The sequence below is a fragment of the Capra hircus genome, chromosome 2 (assembly GCF_001704415.2).
Source record: "Capra hircus breed San Clemente chromosome 2, ASM170441v1, whole genome shotgun sequence".
Classification (NCBI taxonomy): Eukaryota; Metazoa; Chordata; class Mammalia; order Artiodactyla; family Bovidae; genus Capra; species Capra hircus.
The window spans coordinates 58399950-58418490 of NC_030809.1; the positions used below are offsets into that span (position 1 = coordinate 58399950).

Here is an 18541-nt window from a genome sequence, read left to right on the forward strand (position 1 = left end):
CAGTGGAGAAATAACTCCAGAAAGAATGAAGGGACTGAGCCAAAGCAAAAACAATACTCAGTTGTGGATGTGACTGGTGATAGAAGCAAGGTCTGATGCTGTAAAGAGCAATATTGCCTAGGAACCTGGAATGTTAGGCCCATGAATCAAGGCAAATTGGAAGTAGTCAAATAGGAGATGGCAAGAATGAATGTCAACATTCTAGGAATCAGCGAACTAAAATCAACTGGAATGGGTGAATTTAACTCAGATACCATTATATCTACTACTGTGGGCAGGAATCCCTCAGAAGAAATGGAGTAGACATCATGGTCAACAAAAGAGTCTGAAATGCAGTACTTGGATGCAATCTCAAAAATGACAGAATGAACTCTGTTTGTTTCCAAGGCAAACCATTCAATATTACAGTAATCCGAGTCTACACCCCAACCCGTAACGCTGAAGAAGCAGAAGTTGAACGGTTCTATGAAGATCTACAAAACCTTTTAGAACTAACACCCAAAAAAGATGTCCTTTTCGTTATAGGGGACTGGAATGCAAAAGTAGGAAGTCAAGAGACACCTGGAATAACAGGCAAATTTGGCCTTGGGATATGGAATGAAACAGGGCAAAGGCTAATAGAGTTTTGCCAAGAGAACGCCCTGGTCATAGCAAATACCCTCTTCCAACAACACAAGACTCTACACATGGACATCACCAGATGGTCAATATCAAAATCGGGTTGATTATATTCTTTGCAGCCAAAGATGGAGAAGCTCTATACAGTCAGCAAAAACAGGACTGGGAGCTGACTGTGGTTCAGATCCTGAATTACTTATAACCAAATTCAGACTTAAATTGAAGAATGTAGGGGAAACCACTAGACCATTCAGGTATGACCTAATCAAATCCCTTATGATTATACAGTGGAAGTGAGAAATAGACTTAAGGGCCCAGATCTGATAGATAGCGTGCCTGATGATCTATGGACGGAGGTTTGTGATGTTCTACAGGAGACAGGGATCAAGACCACCCCCATGGAAAAAGAAATGTAAAATAGCAAAATGGCTGTCTGGGCAGGCCTTACAAATAGCTGTGAAAAGAAGAGAAGCGAAAAGCAAAGGAGAAAAGGAAAGATATAAGCATCTGAATGTGCAGAGTTCCAAAGAATAGCAAGAAGAGATAAGAAAGCCTTCCTCATCAATCAATGCAAAGGAATAGAGGAAAACAACAGAATGGGAAACTAAAGATCTCTTCAAGAAAATTAGAGATACCAAGGGAACATTTCATGCAAAGATGGGTTCAATAAAGGACAGAAATGATATGGACCTAACAGAAGCAGAAGATATTAAGAAGAGGTGGCAAGAATACACAGAAGAACTGTACAAAAAAGAGATTCATGAGCAAGATAATCACGATGGTGTGATCACTCACCTAGAGCCAGATTCCTGGAATGTGAAGTCAAGTGTGCCTTAGAAAGCATCACTGTGTACAAAGCTAGTGGAGGTGATGGAATTCCAGTTGAGCTATCTCAAATCCTGAAAGATGAGGCTGTGAAGTGCTGCACTCAATATGCCAGCAAATTTGGAAATCTCAGCAGTGGCCACAGGACTGGAAAAGGTCAGTTTTCATTTCAATTCCAAAGAAAGGCAATGCCAAAGAATGTTCAAACTACCGCACAATTGCATTCATCTCACACACTAGTAAAGTAATGCTTAAAATTCTCCAAGCCAGGCTTCACCAATACATGAACAATGAACTTGCAGATGTTCAAGCTGGTTTTAGAAAAGGCAGAGGAATCAGATATCAAATTGCCAACATCCGCTAGATCATGGAAAAAGAAAGAGATTTCCAGAAAAGCATCTATTTCTGCTTTCTTGACTATGCCAAAGCCTTTGATTGTGTGGATCACAATAAACTGGAAAATTCTGAAAGAGATGGGCATACCAGACCACCTAACCTGCCTCTTGTGAAATCTGTATGCAAGTCAGGAAACAACAGTTAGAACTGGACATGGAACAATAGACTGGTTCCAAATAGGAAATGGAGTACGTCAAGGCTGTATATTGTCACCCTACTTATTTAACTTATATGCAGAGTACATCATGAGAAACGCTGGACTGGAAGAAGTACAAGCTGGAATCAAGATTGCCAGGAGAAATATCAATAACCTCAGATATGCAGAAGACACCACCCTTATGGCAGAAAGTGAAGAGGAACTAAAGAGCCTCTTAATGAAAGTGAAAGAGGAGAGTGAAAAAAGCTGGCTTAAACCTCAACATTCAGAAAACGAAGATCATGGCATCTGGTCCCATCACTTCATGGGAAACAGATGGGGAAACAGTGGAAACAGTGTCAGACTTTATTTTGGAGGGCTCCAAAATCACTGCAGATGGTGATTGCAGCCATGGAATTAAAAGACATTTACTCCTTGGAAGAAATGTTATGACCAACCTAGATAACATATTACAAAAGAGAGACGTTACTTTGCCAACAAAGTTCCATCTAGTCAAGGCTTTGGTTTTTCCAGTAGTCATGTATGGAAATGAGAGTTGGACTCTGAAGAAAGCTGAGCACCAAAGAATTGATGCTTTTGAGCTGTGGTTTTGGAGAAGACTCTTGAGAGTCCCTTGGACTGCAAGGAGATCCAACCCATCCATTCTGAAGGAGATCAGCCTTGGGATTTCTTTGGAAAGAATGATGCTAAAGCTGAAACTCCAGTACTTTGGCCACCTCATGCGAAGAGCTGACTCATTGGAAAAGACTCTGATACTGGGAGGGACTGGGGACAGAAGGAGAAGGGGACGACAGAGGATGAGATGGCTGGATGGCATCACTGACTCAATGGACGTGAGTTTGAGTGTACTCCGGGAGTTGGTGATGGACAGGGAGGCCTGGAGTGCTGCGATTCATGGGGTTGCAAAGAGTCAGACATGAATGAGCGACTGAACTGAACTGAGTCATTATTTTGTTGTTGTTTGTTTAATCAAATATCTCTGTTACTATTATGCTATTGCTAATGTCTGTTAGCAATGATAAATCCTCAGATATCCATGACAAATTTCTGGGGCTCTCTATTTGCTATTAATCTTGCCTTAGATTTTAGCTGCTATTGTTCATGTTAACTTTGGAAAACATATTGGCAAATGCCGATATTTAATCAATATCCCGATCACTCTAATATATACATTTTTACTTCTTCTGAGCATACCACTGAAGAGCCTAGGAGCCTATTTTATTTATTTGAAACCTCTTTGGTTTAATGCTTCAAATAGCATTGGGGAAATCTGAATGGAAAGAAGATATGTGTATTCTTAGGAAGCCCTCTTTGTTCCTGTTTATGGTTTTTTTTTTTTTTTCTCTTTAATTTCTAGATTATTTAGTTTTGTTCCCGTGAGCATTAATTGCTACTTTTGTGCATCATTTATTTGACACTTTAATATTTTGTCAAGTATATTTATTGCATTGAAACATCTTATAATAAGCTTAAACCACACACCATTCCACAGTCTAGAGATGTGGTAAGCAAGGCTATCTAGAAATTATGACTGAACTTTCCCCGTGCTATCTGGGATGAATAAAACAGTTCCTCTCAGTTGCAGTTTTTCAACTTAAGAAAGGGAGACTTAAAAGCATAATATATAAATAGCAAATATTAATATTTAATCAATAACCATTTACTCAGCTCCTACTATGTGTCAGAGACAGAGAAATTTAGAATGGATAAGCAAGGCATGCTCCAGGAGCTCATGTAAAATGAAAGATAACCTGAAGGCTTCTGGTGACTCCTGTTTCTGTCCCTCAAATTTTAGGCACTTAAAAAAAAATCATCAAATAATTCAAAATCCACTGAAGATCAATGGAATCAACCTTATACTTATATTAATAAACTGGGGCATAGGGAATGTGAAAGGTGCATAACATTCATAACACCATGTAGTATTTCTTCCTCTACCCTTCAACAGCTCTAATTCCTTAACTCTGTTCTCTCAGCCTTTTCTCCAGGTGTCTTATAATATTAGGTCTTCTGCTGTTCTTAGAAGCTTTAATTGTTGTTATTTGCTTAAACAATTCATAAAATTTTTAAGAAGGAACCTTAAACCACTGGATATTAACCATAGGCATGCATTCTTCTTCCAACAAAAGCTTTGGGAATCTCAATTCAATTTCAAAGTAACAAGTAAGCACATTTTTATAATTCATATCATAAGATCATTAAGTAGCTATATTCTAGGAATAAGGGTGGCAGTCATTTTATTTATTCATTCACCAAAATTTTATTGGTTTACCAGGTGTACCAGGCATGGTGCTAGATCCCAGGATAGTTTTATGATGAACAACAATAAAGTCTTTGCTTCATGTTATCCTTGCTTGGCAACTGGGCTGACTTTAATATCTCTGGATTGTCAGGCAATGAATAAGTAATCAAATACCATAATAAGCAGTAAAATACGTATACATTTTAGAGCTATAAATCTATACACAATCTTATACGTTCATAAAGAACTTTAAAAACAGCAAAATCCTCATTTACCTTGTCTAAAAATTTACTTTAGGATGATGTTCTAACTCTAAAAGTTAGTCCAGTGTTCTAAAACTTTGTCACACTCACTTATCTAAAGTAATAATTGAACCTTAACCAAAATGTGGGTATCTCCTTTCAAGACTGCAAACAACCAACAAAACAAAAATAAACAAATAAAGGAAGAAATGTATTGAGAAAAAAATGGATTAAGCTAAAAATAAGTTTTAAATTGTTGGAAACTAATGACTTCTAGTAAAAATGGATGAAGAATTATGCCTGCTTATGGGAAGATGAAGTAGACATAATTTTCTTATTTCTTCTACTAAATAAAATTAGAAACCTTAAACACTTTGCTAAAAACAACATAAGAAGACTAAACGGTGGTGGGGAAATGTAGCAGATCATCAAGGTACCTTAGGATCCAAAAAAAAAAAAAAAAGAGGTGCAATTGTAAGTTTCTTTCTTTCTTTCTTTCTTTTTTAATATCCCAGACTTAGAGATGAATAAATCAGTGAATACAAATGGCAATAAGTACAGATTTTTTAAAAAATACACAAAAGCCAGTTCTCTCCATAAGTGATCAAGAAAATGTCAACCTAGGAACACAGAAAGCACTTTTAAAATAATTGTTCTATTCTAGCCAATGCCACAGAAACAAACTGGATGTCCAATGTGGTGCTGATACTCATCGCCATCAGCAAGGGCCTTGTGGAAAGTCTACTCTTCTGACTTCACCAGAACCTAGTGATGAATCCCAACATATCTGCTGGGGTAATATCAGAAAAACCAAGTAGGAAGCTGAAGTAGTCGTTGCACTATGCAGGGACACCTGCCCCTACCCAGTGTCAATAACAACTACCTGGTGAGCTGGGATTTCTGTCAATCAATGGCAATGAGGCAATTCTCCATCTTCCCATTGAATAGGGTCAAAGAAATTTTAGTGGCAAGTCAAGACTTTTGTCCATGCTCAACAGTAATGAAACCATCAGTCCATGTTAAAAGGGATCACTTGGTGAGTAATAACACAATTCTTCTACTCTTCCCACCGAATGTATCAGCAGAGGCCCACTGCTCAATACTGCCCAGCAATAACAAGAGTCTCTCTCAGGTGTTAATGGGCTATTTCTACCTACACCTGGCAGAAATGAGATGGTATCCTCTCTTCTCTTGTTAGACAAGTTAAAACAGAAGGTTAAATTACATAGTGCCTAAGATGTTCAGGTTTCAATAGAAAAATCAGTCACCTCATTAAAATCGGGGAACACTCTCCTTTGCCTTGAATGAAAAGACAACCAACAGATACCAATGCTGAGATGACAAAGATGTAGAATTAGCCAATAAAAAACTAAGCCAATCACAATAAAAATTCTTCACCAAGTAAGTATAGACATTATAGAAACAAAAAAGTAAAATATCTGTAAATAAATTGAACACAGAAAGAAAAATAAAATGATGTTAGGATTGCAAAACCATAACTAAAGTATAAAACTCAATGAAAATTCTCAATAGTAGAGTGTATGGTATATAAAAGGAGTTAAATTTTCTAACTTCACATGAACTTGTAAAAGACTGGATACCAATAAACTGTGTTATGTCAAAATATATGTAGCAGTAGGAAGAGAAAGTACTAATAGAAATATACAATGAGATATACTCAAAACAATAGACTAAATCCAAATACAATCTAAATAGTGTTCAATAAATCCACAGTCAAAGAGAAAAAGGAAAATGAAAAGCAGAAAACAAAGAAAATGAAAAGAAGAGAGAAAATTTTATTTAAGCCTTAATATTACATTAAATATAAATGCTGTCAGTAGATAACTGAAGGATTGACAGAGTAGATAAAAAACAGATGCTACTCTATGCTCTCTACAGATTTCATTTCTGTTAACTATGACAATGGAAATACATACAAAGTAAAAACATGGAAAATTAAGTATCATGTAAATATTAATCCAAAAAAGGCACAAAGAGTAATAATAATATCAGACAAAGTAGACTTCAGCTAAGAGAGTTGCCAGAGACAGAGGAAAACATTAGAGAACTAGAAAAGGATGAATCGACCACAAAGACATGGCAGTTCTAAATATATTTGCATCAGTAAGTTTAGCTACCAAACGTGAAAAGCAAAAACTGATAGAACTGAAAGAAAAACAGATAAATCCACAGCTAGAGTTGGAAACTTAAATATTTCTCTTTCAAAAATCGATAAAGTAGGGGGACCTGAAAAATGACAGAGGAATAGAATTGGGATACCACCTTCTCCCCTACAAATATATAAGATAATCATCTGCATATGGAAAAACTCCCACAGGATATCTTTTGCATTCTGGTACAGTACCCCAGACTTCCAAAAAGGCAAACCAATCTCCTTGGAATGGGGTGGGGGGAAAGATAAATGCAAAAAGGGAGACAAAGGAGTTCAGGATAGGGACCTGCAAAGGAGTCATGAAAGAGGAAAAGTTTCCACACACAAAGGTGTCACAGGCCAGGTCAGGGAAGGGAATCTTTGGAACCTCAGAGGGCAGCAAGACAGGTTCTCAGAAAGAGAAATGGAGAAAATTCACCACAGAGATAATTCCAAACCACACTTATGAGCTGAGAAGCAGCTCATAGCCACTTGTTCTTAGTGTTGAGATGGAGGCCTTTTGCAGGGCTCTTGACTATAACATTCCATGGGGTCAGGAGTTCTCTGGTGGTCCAAATTCCTGGAGCTGAATCTTCTGCCTCTGGGGTTCAGCCCCAATCCCTTACAGTAGCCTTAAGACTTCACAGAACAAACAGAACAGAAGACAAAACTCCTAGACTAGTGATAAAATATTCTCATCAGACAAGAACACTGAAAGAGATTCACACACTTGTATAGAGAAGAGAGAACATTTTTAATAATAAAAGCAGCAAGGGAAAAGCAACATAAGGCTAAAAGATGATCTTTCAACAGAAACTCTGCAGGACAGAATGGAATGGCAGGATATACTTAAAGTGATGAAAGGGAAAAAACTACAACCAAGATTACCCTATATAGCAAGTATCTCATTCAGATTCAAAGGAAAAACCAAAAGCTTTAGAGACAAGCAACAAGCAAAAGTTAAGAGAATTCTACACCATCAAAGCAACTCTGCAACAAATGCTAAAGGAAATTATCTAGACAGGAAACACAAACAGAAAGAACCTACAAAAACAAATGCAAAGCAATAAAGTAAATGGCAACATGATCATACATTTCAATAATTACCTTAAATGTGTAAGGGATTAATGCTCCAAGCAAAAGACACAGATGGATACAAAAGCAAGACTCCTATATATGCTGTCTACAAGAGATCAACTTCACACCTAAGAACACATACAGGCTAAAAGTGAGGGGCTAGAAAAAGATATTCCATGCAAGTGAAAGTGAAAATGAAGTTATTCAGTTGTTTCCTACTCTTTGCAACCCCATGGACTGTAGCCTGTCAGGCTCCTCCATCCATTGTATTCTTCAGGCAAGAATATGGAAGTGGGTTGCCATTTCTTTCTTCAGAGGATCTTCCCAACTCAGGGATCAAACCCAGGTCTCCCACTCTGCAGACAGACCCTTTATCATAAAGGTAATTATAGCAAAATATCCATAAAACTAAAAGCTGGCTCGTGGAGAAAATGAACAAAATTGGCAAACCTTATGCCACAGTTATCAATAATAAAAGGGAGAAGATTCAAGTCAATACAATTAGAAATGAAATTTTTAAAAAATTATGACAACACAGAAATGCAAAGGATCATAAGTGACCACTATGTGCATGTCAAAAAATGGACAACCTGGAAGAAATAGACAAATTCTTAGAAATGTATAACATTCCAAACCTATACCAGGAAGAAATAGAAAATGTGAAACAGAGCAATCACAAACAAGAAGATCAAAATTGTAATAAAAATATTCCAACAAACAAAAGCCCAGGGCCATGTGGCTTCATGTGTTTCCCTGATAGCTCAGTTGGTAAAGAATCTGCCTGCAGTGCAGAAGACCTGGGTTCGATCCCCAGGTTGGGAAGATCCTCTGGGGAAGGAAAGGACTAGCCACTCCAGTATGCTGGCCTGGAGAATTCCAGGGACTATATAGTCCATGGGGTTGCAAAGAGTCAGACATGACTGAGTGGCTTGCACTTTCCCTTTCACACTTTCACATGGCTTCATAAGTGAATTTTGCCAAAAGTTTAGAGAAGAACTAACACTTGATCAAACTCTTCCAGGAAATTACAGAGAAAGAAGAACTCCCAAACTCATCCTATGAGGCCACCATCACCCTGACAATAAAACCAGACAAAGATGCCACAAAAGAAGAAAATCACCTGCCAATAACACTGATGAACATAAATGCAAATATCCTCAACAAAATTGTAGCAAACAGAATACAAAAAAACATTAAAAAGATGATACAACTTTATCAAGTGGAGTTTATCCCAGGGATACAAGGATTTTTCAGTAGATGCAAATCAATAAATGTCATACACCATATTAACAAACTGGAAGATAAAAGCATTTCAATAGGTGCAGGAAAACTTTTGACAAAATTCAACACCCATTTATGATAAAAAAGTCTCCATAAAGTAGGTGTAGAAGGAACATACCTCAACATAATAAAAGTCATATATGACAAAGTCACAGAAAATGTTATTCTCATTGGTGAAAAGCTGAAAGAAATATCTCTAAAATCAAGAAGTAGACAAGAATGCCCACTTTCACCACTATTATTCAGCATAGTTTTGGAAGTGCTAGCTACGGCAATCAGAGAAGAAAAAGAAATTAAAGGAATCCAGATTAGCAAAGAAGAAGTAAAGCTCTCACTGTTTGCAGATGGCATGCTTCTTTATGTTGAAAACCCTAAAGATGCCACAGAAAAATTACTAGTGCTAATCAATGAATATAGGTCTTCCCAGGTGGCACTAATGATAAAGAACCTGCCTGCCAATACAGGAGATGAAAAAGATGGGGGTTCTATTCCTCAGTCAGGAAGATTCCCTGGAGAAGGAAATGGCAACGCACTCCAGTATTCTTGCCTGGAGAATCCCATGGACAGAGAAGCCTGGCAGGCTACAGTCCATAGGGTCACAAATAGTCAGACATGATGAAGCAGCTTAGCATGCAATCAATGAATATAGAAAAGTTGCATGATACAAAAATTCTTTGCACTCCTATTCACCAACAATGACAAATCTGAAAAAGAAATTAATGAAACAATCCCAATCACCATTGCAACCAAAAGAATAAAATAATTAGAAATGAATTTAATGAAAGAGACAAAATAGCTATTTGCAGAAAACTAAAAGACACTGATGATTGAAAATAAAGACAACATAAGCAATTGGAGAGATATACCATGTTCTTGGATTGTAAGAATCAGTACTGTGAAAATGACTATACTATCCAAAGCAATCTATGAAAAATGGAATACCTATCAAGTTATTCAATGATACTTTTTACAGAACTGGAACAAATAATTTCACAATTTGTATGGAAACACACACAAACAAAAATAAAAATAAAAAATAAAACCAAATAGGAAAAGCAATCTTTTGAGAAAGAAGAGTGGAGCTGAAGAAATCAAGCTTCCTTACTTCAAACTATCCTCCAGTCATCTAGACAGTGCAGTGCTGGCACAAAAGCAGAAATATAGACCAATGGAACAAGATAGAAAGCCTGGAAACAAATCTACATGACTATGGGCACCTCACTTTGTCCACAAAGTCAAAACAATGTTTTTTTCTTGTAGTCATGTATGGATGTGAGAGTTGGGCCATGAAGAAGACTGAGTACCAAAGAACTGATGCTTTCAAACTGGTGCTGGATATGACTGTTGAGAGTCCTTTGGGAAACAAGGAGATCAAACCAGCCAATCCTAAAGAAAATCAACCCTGAATATATATTGGAAGGACCGATGTTGAAGCTGAAGCTCCAATATTTTGGGCACCTGATGGAAGGAACTGACTCACTGGAAATGTTGGGAAAATTGATAGCAGGTAGAGAAGTGGGAGACAGAGAATGACATGGTTGGATGGCATCATTGACTCAATATACATGAGTCTGAGCAAACTCCAGGAAATAGTGAAAGAAAGGGAAGCTTGGCGTGCTGCAGTCTATGGGATTGCAAAGAGATGAATATGACTCAATGACTGAAGAACAACAGCAACAGGCACCGTATCTTTGACAAAAGAGGCAAAAGTATGCAATGAAAAAAAAAAGACAACCTCTTCACTAAGTGGTTCTGGGAAAATTGGGCAGCTGTGTGTAGAAGAATTAAATTAGAACTCTTCCTAATACCATACTCAAAAATAAACTCAAAATGGAACAAAGATCTAAATATAAGGCCAGAAACTATGAATCTCAGAGAGGAAAACATAGGCAGAATACTTTTACATAAATAATAGCAAGATCTTCTATGACCCATCTCAAAAAGTAATGGAATAAAAACAAAAACAAACAAATGGAACCTAAATAAACAAAATTTTTTTTCCACAATGAAGAAAATTATAAGCAGGGTTAAAAGACAACCCTTACAATGGGAGAAAGTAGTAGCAAATGAAACCACAAAGGATTAATCTCCAAACTATACAAGCAACTCATGCTGCTCAATATCAGAAAACCAAATAACCCAATCAAAAAGTTAGCAAAAGTCCTAAACAGACATTTCTCCAAAGAAGATATCCAGAAAGCTAATAAACACATGAAAAAATGCTCAAAATTTCTATTAGAGAAATGCAAATAAAAACTACAATTAGGTATTATCACACACCAGTCAGAATGGCCATCATCAAAGACTACAAGCAATAAATGCTGGAGAGGGTGTGGAGAACAGTGTACCCTCTTGCACTGTTTGTGGAAATACAAATTGACAGCCATTATGGAGAACAGTGAAGAAGAACTAAAAAGCCTCTTGATTAAAGTGAAAGTGGAGAGTGAAAAAGTTGGCTTAAAGCTTAACTTTCAGAAAACGAAGATCGTGGCATCTGGTCCCATCACTTCATGGGAAATGGATGGGAAAACAGTGGAAATAGTGTCAGACTTTGTTTTTCTGGGCTCTAAAATCACTGCAGATGGTGATTACAGCCATGAAATTAAATGACACTTACTCCTTGGAAGGAAAGTGACTAACCTATATAGCATATCAAAAAGGAGAGACATTACTTTGCCAACAAAGGTCCATCTAGTCAAGGCTATGGTTTTTCCAGTAGTCATGTATGGATGTGAGAGTTGGACTGTGAAGAAAACTGAGCACTGAAGAATTGATGCTTTTGAACTGTGGTGTTGGAGAAGACTCATGAGAGTCCCTTGAACTGCAAGGAGGTCCAATCAGTCCATCCTAAAGGAAATCAGTCCTGGGTGTTCATTGGAAGGACTGATGCTGAAGCTGAAACTCCAATACTTTGGCCACCTGATGCGAAGAGTTAACTCATTGGAAAAGTCTCTGATGCTGGGAGGGATTGGGGGCAGAAGGAGAAGGGGAGGACAGAGGATGACTGGATGGCATCACCGACTCAATGGACATGAGTTTGAGTAAGCTCCGGGAGTTGTTGATGGACAGGGAGGCCTGACGTGATGCAATTCATGGGGTCCCAAAGAGTCGAACACGACTGAGTGACTGAACCGAACTGAACTGAATGGAGAACAGTTAGATTCCTTTAAAAACTAGGAATAAAACTACCATGAAAATGAAAATGAAGTAGTTCAGTCATGTCCAATTCTTTGCAACCCCATGGACTGTAGCCCACCAGGATCCTATGTCCTTGGGATTTTCCCAAGCAAGAGGACTGGAGTGGGTTGTCATTTCCTTCTCCAAGGGATCTTCCTGATCCAGGGACAGATGTTTTACAACCTGAGCCACCAGGAAAGTCCTAAAAACTACCATATGACCCAGCAATTCCACTAATTACCATATACCTTCAGGAAACCATAACTGAAAAAGACACATGCACCCAGTTGCTCACTGCAGCACTATTTATAATGGCTAGGGCATGGAAGCAACTTAGATGACTATGAATGGATAAAGAAGTTTTAGTACTTTTACAGAATGGAATATTTTTCAGGTATAAAAGGGAACACATTTGAGTCCGTTTTAATGAGGTGGATGAACCTGCAGCTTATAATGCAGACTGACGTAAGTCAGAAAGAGAAAAACAAATATCATATATTAACACCATATTATGTGGAATCTAGAAAGATGATACTGATAGTACTTTTTGAAGGCACCAAAGGAGACAAAGACATAAAGAATAAATATTTGGTCACAGTGGGTGAGGTAGAGGATAGGATGACTTGAAACAGTAGTATTGAAGCATACATTTGACCATATGTAAAATAGTCAGTGAGAATTTTCTGGATGATGCCCTGATTTTGATTAAGCTAACAAAAACTAGTTTTCTTGTCCTAGAGTTTCATATAAATGGCAAGATGCAGTTAAAAACAGAGAAAATAACTGAGAAACTGTGTAAAGATATAGATGGACTTAATGACACTATGCATCAATAGGTTATAATCAGTCAACCACAGATAATAATCATTATTTAGAAGCACAAGCGGGAATCAAGATTGCCTGGAGAAATATCAATAACCCAGATATGCAGATGACACCACCCTTATGGCAGAAAGAGAAGAGGAACTAAAAAGCCTCTTAATGAAAGTAAAAAAGGAGAGTAAAAAAGTTGGCTTAAAGCTCAACATTCAGAAAACGAAGATCATGGCATCCGGTCCCATCACTTCATGGGAAATGGATGGGGAAACAGTGGAAACAGCGTCAGACTTTATTTTTTGGGGCTCCAAAATCACTGCAGATGGTGACTGCAGCCATGAAATTAAAAAACGCTTACTCCTTGGAAAAAAAGTTAGGACCAACTTGATAGCATATTCAAAAGCAGAGACATTACTTTGCCGACGAAGGCCCGTCTAATCAAGGCTATGGTTTTTCCTATGGTCATGTATGGATGTGAGAGTTCGACTGTGAAGAAGGCCGAGCGCCGAAGAATTGATGCTTTTGAACTGTGGTGTTGGAGAAGACTCTTGAGAGTCCCTTGGACTGCAAGGAGATCCAACCAGTCCATTCTGAAGGAGATCAACCCTGGGATTTCTTGGAAGAAATGATGCTAAAGCTGAAACTCCAGTACTTTGGCCACCTCATGAGAAGAGTTGACTCATTGGAAAAAGACTTTGATGCTGGGAGGGATTGGGGGCAGGAGAAGAAGGGGACGTCAGAGGATGAGATGGCTGGATGACATCACGGACTCGATGGGCGTGAGTCCGAGTGAACTCTGGGAGTTGGTGATGGACAGGGAGGCCTGGCGTGCTGCAGTTCATGAGGTCGCAAAGAGTCGGACATGACTGAGAGACTGAACTGAACTGAACTGATGAAACATATACCAAGGTAAACAATATTTGGGGTCACCTAACACTTTTCATCTTGCCTTTTCATATTGTTCAAGGGGTTCTCAAGGCAAGAATACTGAAGTAGTTTGCCATTCCCTTCTCCAGTGGACCACATTTTGTCAGACCTCTCCACCATGACCCAGCCGACTTGGGTGGCTGCACACAGCATGGCTTAATTTAATTGAATTAGACAAGGCTGAGGTCAGTGTGATCAGATATACTAGTTGTATGTGATTGTAGTTTCAGTATGTCTGCCCTCTGATACCCTCTCTCAGTGCCTACCATTTTACTTGGTTTTCTCTTACCTTGGAAGTGGGGTCTCTCTACACAGCTGCTCCAGCATAGCACAGCCACTGCTCCTTATGTCTGATGCAGGTTAGCTCCTCTTAGCCACAGCCCCTTACCTCGGTCACAGGGTATCTCCTCTCAGCCACTGCCCATGCCCTTCGGGGCAGGGTAGCTCCTCTGGGCCGCTGCCCCTGACCTCCAGCTCGGGGTAGCTCCTCTTGACTGTGATCGTGCACCTTCTCAGCTGCTGCGTTCACCCATGCACCATGCAAAATGCTGGGCTGGTGAATTACAGGCAGGAATCAAGGTTGTGGGGAGAAATATCAACAACCTCAGATATGCAGATGATACCACGCTAATGGCAGAAAAAAAAATACAAACTAAAGAGCCTCTTGATGATGGTTAAAGAGGAGAGCAAAAAAGCAGGCTTTAAACTCAACTTTCTAAAAACTAAGTTCATGGCATCCAGTCTCATCACTTCATGGCATATAGAAGGGAGAAAAGTGGAAACAGTGACAGATTTTATCTTCTTGGGCTCCAGAATCACTGTGGATCATGACCACTGCCATGAGATTAAAAGACACTTGCCTCTTGGAAGGAAAGCTATGACAGACTTAGACAGCATATTAAAGTCAAAGACATCATTCTGATGACAAAAGTTCAGATAGTTAATTCTATGGTTTTCCCAGTTGTCATCTAAAGATGTGAAAGTTGGACCATCAAGAATCTCTGCACTGAAGAACTGATGCTTTCAAATTATGGTGTCAGAGAATACTCTTGAGAGTCCCTTGGATGGCAAAGAAATCAAATGAGTCAATCCAAGGGAAATAAACCCTGGATAGTCTTTGGAAGAACTGATGCTAAGGTTAAAGTTCCAGTACTTTGGCCACCTGATGTCAAGACCCTACTCACTGGAAAAGACCCTGATCCTTGGAAAGATTGAAGGCAAAAAGAGAAGAGGGTGGCAGAGGATGGGATATTTAGAAAGGTTCACTGGCCAATTGGGCATCAGTTTGAAGAAACTCCAGGTGATAAAGACAGGGAAGCCTGGTTTGCTAAATCCATGGGATTGAAAAGAGTGGGACAAAACTTAGGGACTGAACAACAACAAAAAATCCTATATGTATCAAAAAAGTTGAATTTGTAATTAATAGATTCCTCAAAAAAGAAATATTCTGGCCTATATAACTTTACTCTGGAATTATATATAACTTTTCTTTTTTTAGTTTAAATTTATTTATTTTAATTGGAGGCTAATTACTTTACAATATTGTATTGGTTTTGCCATACATCAACATGAATCCACCATGGGTGTACACGTGTTCCCCATCCTGAACCCCCCTCCCACCTCCCTCCTCATACTATCCCTCTGGGTCATCCCAGTGCACCAGCCCCAAACATCCTGTACCCTGCAATGAACCTAGACTGGCGATTCGTTTCTTATATGATATTATACATGTTTCAATGCCATTCTCCCAAATCATCCTACCCTCTCCCTCTCCCACAGAGTCCAAAAGACTGTTCTATACATCTCTGTCTCTTTTGCTGTCTCATATACGGGGTTATTGTTACCATCTTTCTAAATTCCATATATAGCTGGGTCATGGAAAAATCAAGAGAGTTCCAGAAAAAAATATATTTCTGCTTTCTTGACTATGCCAAAGCCTTTGACTGTGTGGATCACAACTAACAGTGGAAAATTCTGAAAGAGATGGGAATACCAGACCACCTAACATGCCTCTTGAGCAATCTGCATGCAGGTAAAGAAGTAACAGTTAGAACTGGACATGGAACAACAGACTGGCTCCAAATAGGAAAAGGAGTACATCAAGGCTGTACATTGTCACCCTGCTTATTTAACTCCTATGCAGAGTACATCATGAGAAACGCTGGGCTGGAAGAAGCACAATCTGGAATCAAGATTGCCTGGAGAAATATCAATAACTTCAGATATGCAGATGACACCACCCTTATGGCAGAAAGTGAAGAGGAGCTAAAAAACCTCTTGATGAAAGTGAAAGAGGAGCATGAAAAAGTTGGCTTAAAGCTCAACATTCAGAAAACGAAAATCATGGCATCCAGTCCCATCACTTCATGGGAAATAGATGGAGAAACAGTGGAAACAGTGTCAGACTTTATTTTTGGGGGCTCCAAAGTCATTGCAGATGGTGATTGCAGCCATGAAATTAAAAAACGCTTACTCCTTGGAAGAAAAGTTATGACCAACCTAGATAGTATATTCAAAAGGAGAGACAACACTTTGCCAACTAAAGTCCGTCTAGTCAAGGCTATGGTTTTTCCTATGGTCATGTATGAATGTGAGAGTTGGACTGTGAAGAAAGCTGAGCACTGAAGAATTGATGCTTCTGAACTGTGGTGTTGGAGAAGACTCTTGAGAGTCCCTTGGACTGCAAGGAGATCCAACCAGTCCATTCTGAAGGAGATCAACCCTGGGATTTCTTTGGAAGGAATGATGCTAAAGCTGAAACTCCAGTACTTTGGCCACCTCATGCGAAGAGTTGACTCATTGGAAAAGACTCTGATGCTGGGAGGGATTGGGGGCAGGAGAAGGGGACGACAGAGGATGAGATGGCTGGATGGCACCACGGACTTGATGGACGTGAGTCTGAGTGAACTCTGGGAGATAGTGATGGACAGGGAGGCCTGACATGCTGCAATTCATGGGGTCACAAAGAGTCCGACACAACTGAGTGACTGAACTATGAACTAACTATAATGTATCAGTATTTTTCTTTCTGGTTTACTTCACTCTGTATAACAGGCTCCAGTTTCATCCACCTCATTAGAACTGATTCAAATGTATTCTTTTTAATGGCTGAGTAATACTCCATTGTGTATATACCACATCTTTCTTATCCATTCATCTGTTGATAGACATCTAGTTTGCTTCCATGTCCTGGCTATTATAAACAGTGCTGTGATGAACATTGTGGTACATATGTCTCTTTCAATTCTGGTTTCCTCGGTGTGTATGCCCAGCAGTGGGATTGCTGGGTCATAAGGCAGTTCTATTTCCAGTTTTTTAAGGAATCTCCACACTGTTCTCCATAGTGGCTGTACTAATTTGCATTCCCACCAACAGTGTAAGAGGGTTCCGTTTTCTCCACACCCTCTCCAGCATTTATTGCTTGTAGACTTTTGGATCGCAGCCTGTCTGACTGGCATGAAATGGTACCTCATTGTGGTTTTGATTTGCATTTCTCTGATAATGAGTGATGTTGAGCATCTTTTCATGTGTTTGTTAGCCATCTGTATGTCTTCTTTGGAGAAATGTCTATTTAGTTCTTTGGCCCATATTTTGATTGGATCATTTATTTTTCTGAAATTGAGCTGCATAAGTTGCTTGTATATTTTTGAGATTAGTTGTTTGTCAGTTGCTTCATTTGCTATTATTTTCTCTCATTCCGAAGGCTGTCATTTCACCTTGCTTATAGTTTCCTTTGTTGTGCAGAAGCTTTTAATTTTAATTAGATCCCATTTGTTTATTTTTGCTTTTATTTCCAATATTCTGAAAGGTGGATCATAGAGGATCCTGCTGTGATTTATGTCGGAGATTGTTTCACCTATGTTCTCCTCTAGGAGTTTTATGGTTGGAGGCTGAACAATACGCTTTGAATAACCAACAAATCACAGAAGAAATAAAAAAAATAAATCAAAATATGCATAGAAATGAATGAAAATGAAAACACAACAACCCAAAATCTGTGGGACACTGTAAAAGCAGTGCTAAGGGGAAAGTTCATAGCAATACAGGCATACCTCAAGAAACAAGAAAAAAGTCAAATAAATAACCCAGCTCTACATCTAAAGCAACTGGAAAAGGAAGAAATGGAGAACCCCAGGTTTAGTAGAAGTAAAGAAATTTTAAAAATTAGGGCAGAAATAAATGCAAACGAAACAAAAGAGACCATAGCAAAGATCAACAAAGCCAAAAGCTGGTTCTTTGAAAGGATAAATAAAATTGATAACTTTTCAAAATAATTAACATCAAATATTTATCATCTCCTCTAGAAAACAGAAGAGGAAGAAATACTTCTCTATTTATTTAATGAAGGCAAAAGCTAAGAGTATTATAGGAAGGAAGCAAAAGTAAAGGGGAGTGTGAGAAAACTAGACATGGAAAAGGGAGGAAACAGAAAAGAAAATTAAGACATTAGCATTTCTCATTTACAAAAAAGTAAAAATTATTTAAAATAATAGCAAATATTATTCATCAATACTTGATAATTATATTGTATATCATGACTATATGAGGTTCATTCCAGTGATATAAGGACTATTTAATATTTGAAAATCAATCAGTATAATTTAACATATAGCAAGCTAAAGAAAAAAAAA

At 38.4% G+C, this 18541-nt stretch overlaps 1 non-coding gene across 1 annotated transcript; it reads left to right on the top strand.

Annotated features, from left to right (window-relative positions):
- Nucleotides 8460-8531, top strand: TRNAC-GCA. The gene has a single exon. It is a non-coding gene; the product is annotated as a tRNA-Cys (tRNA).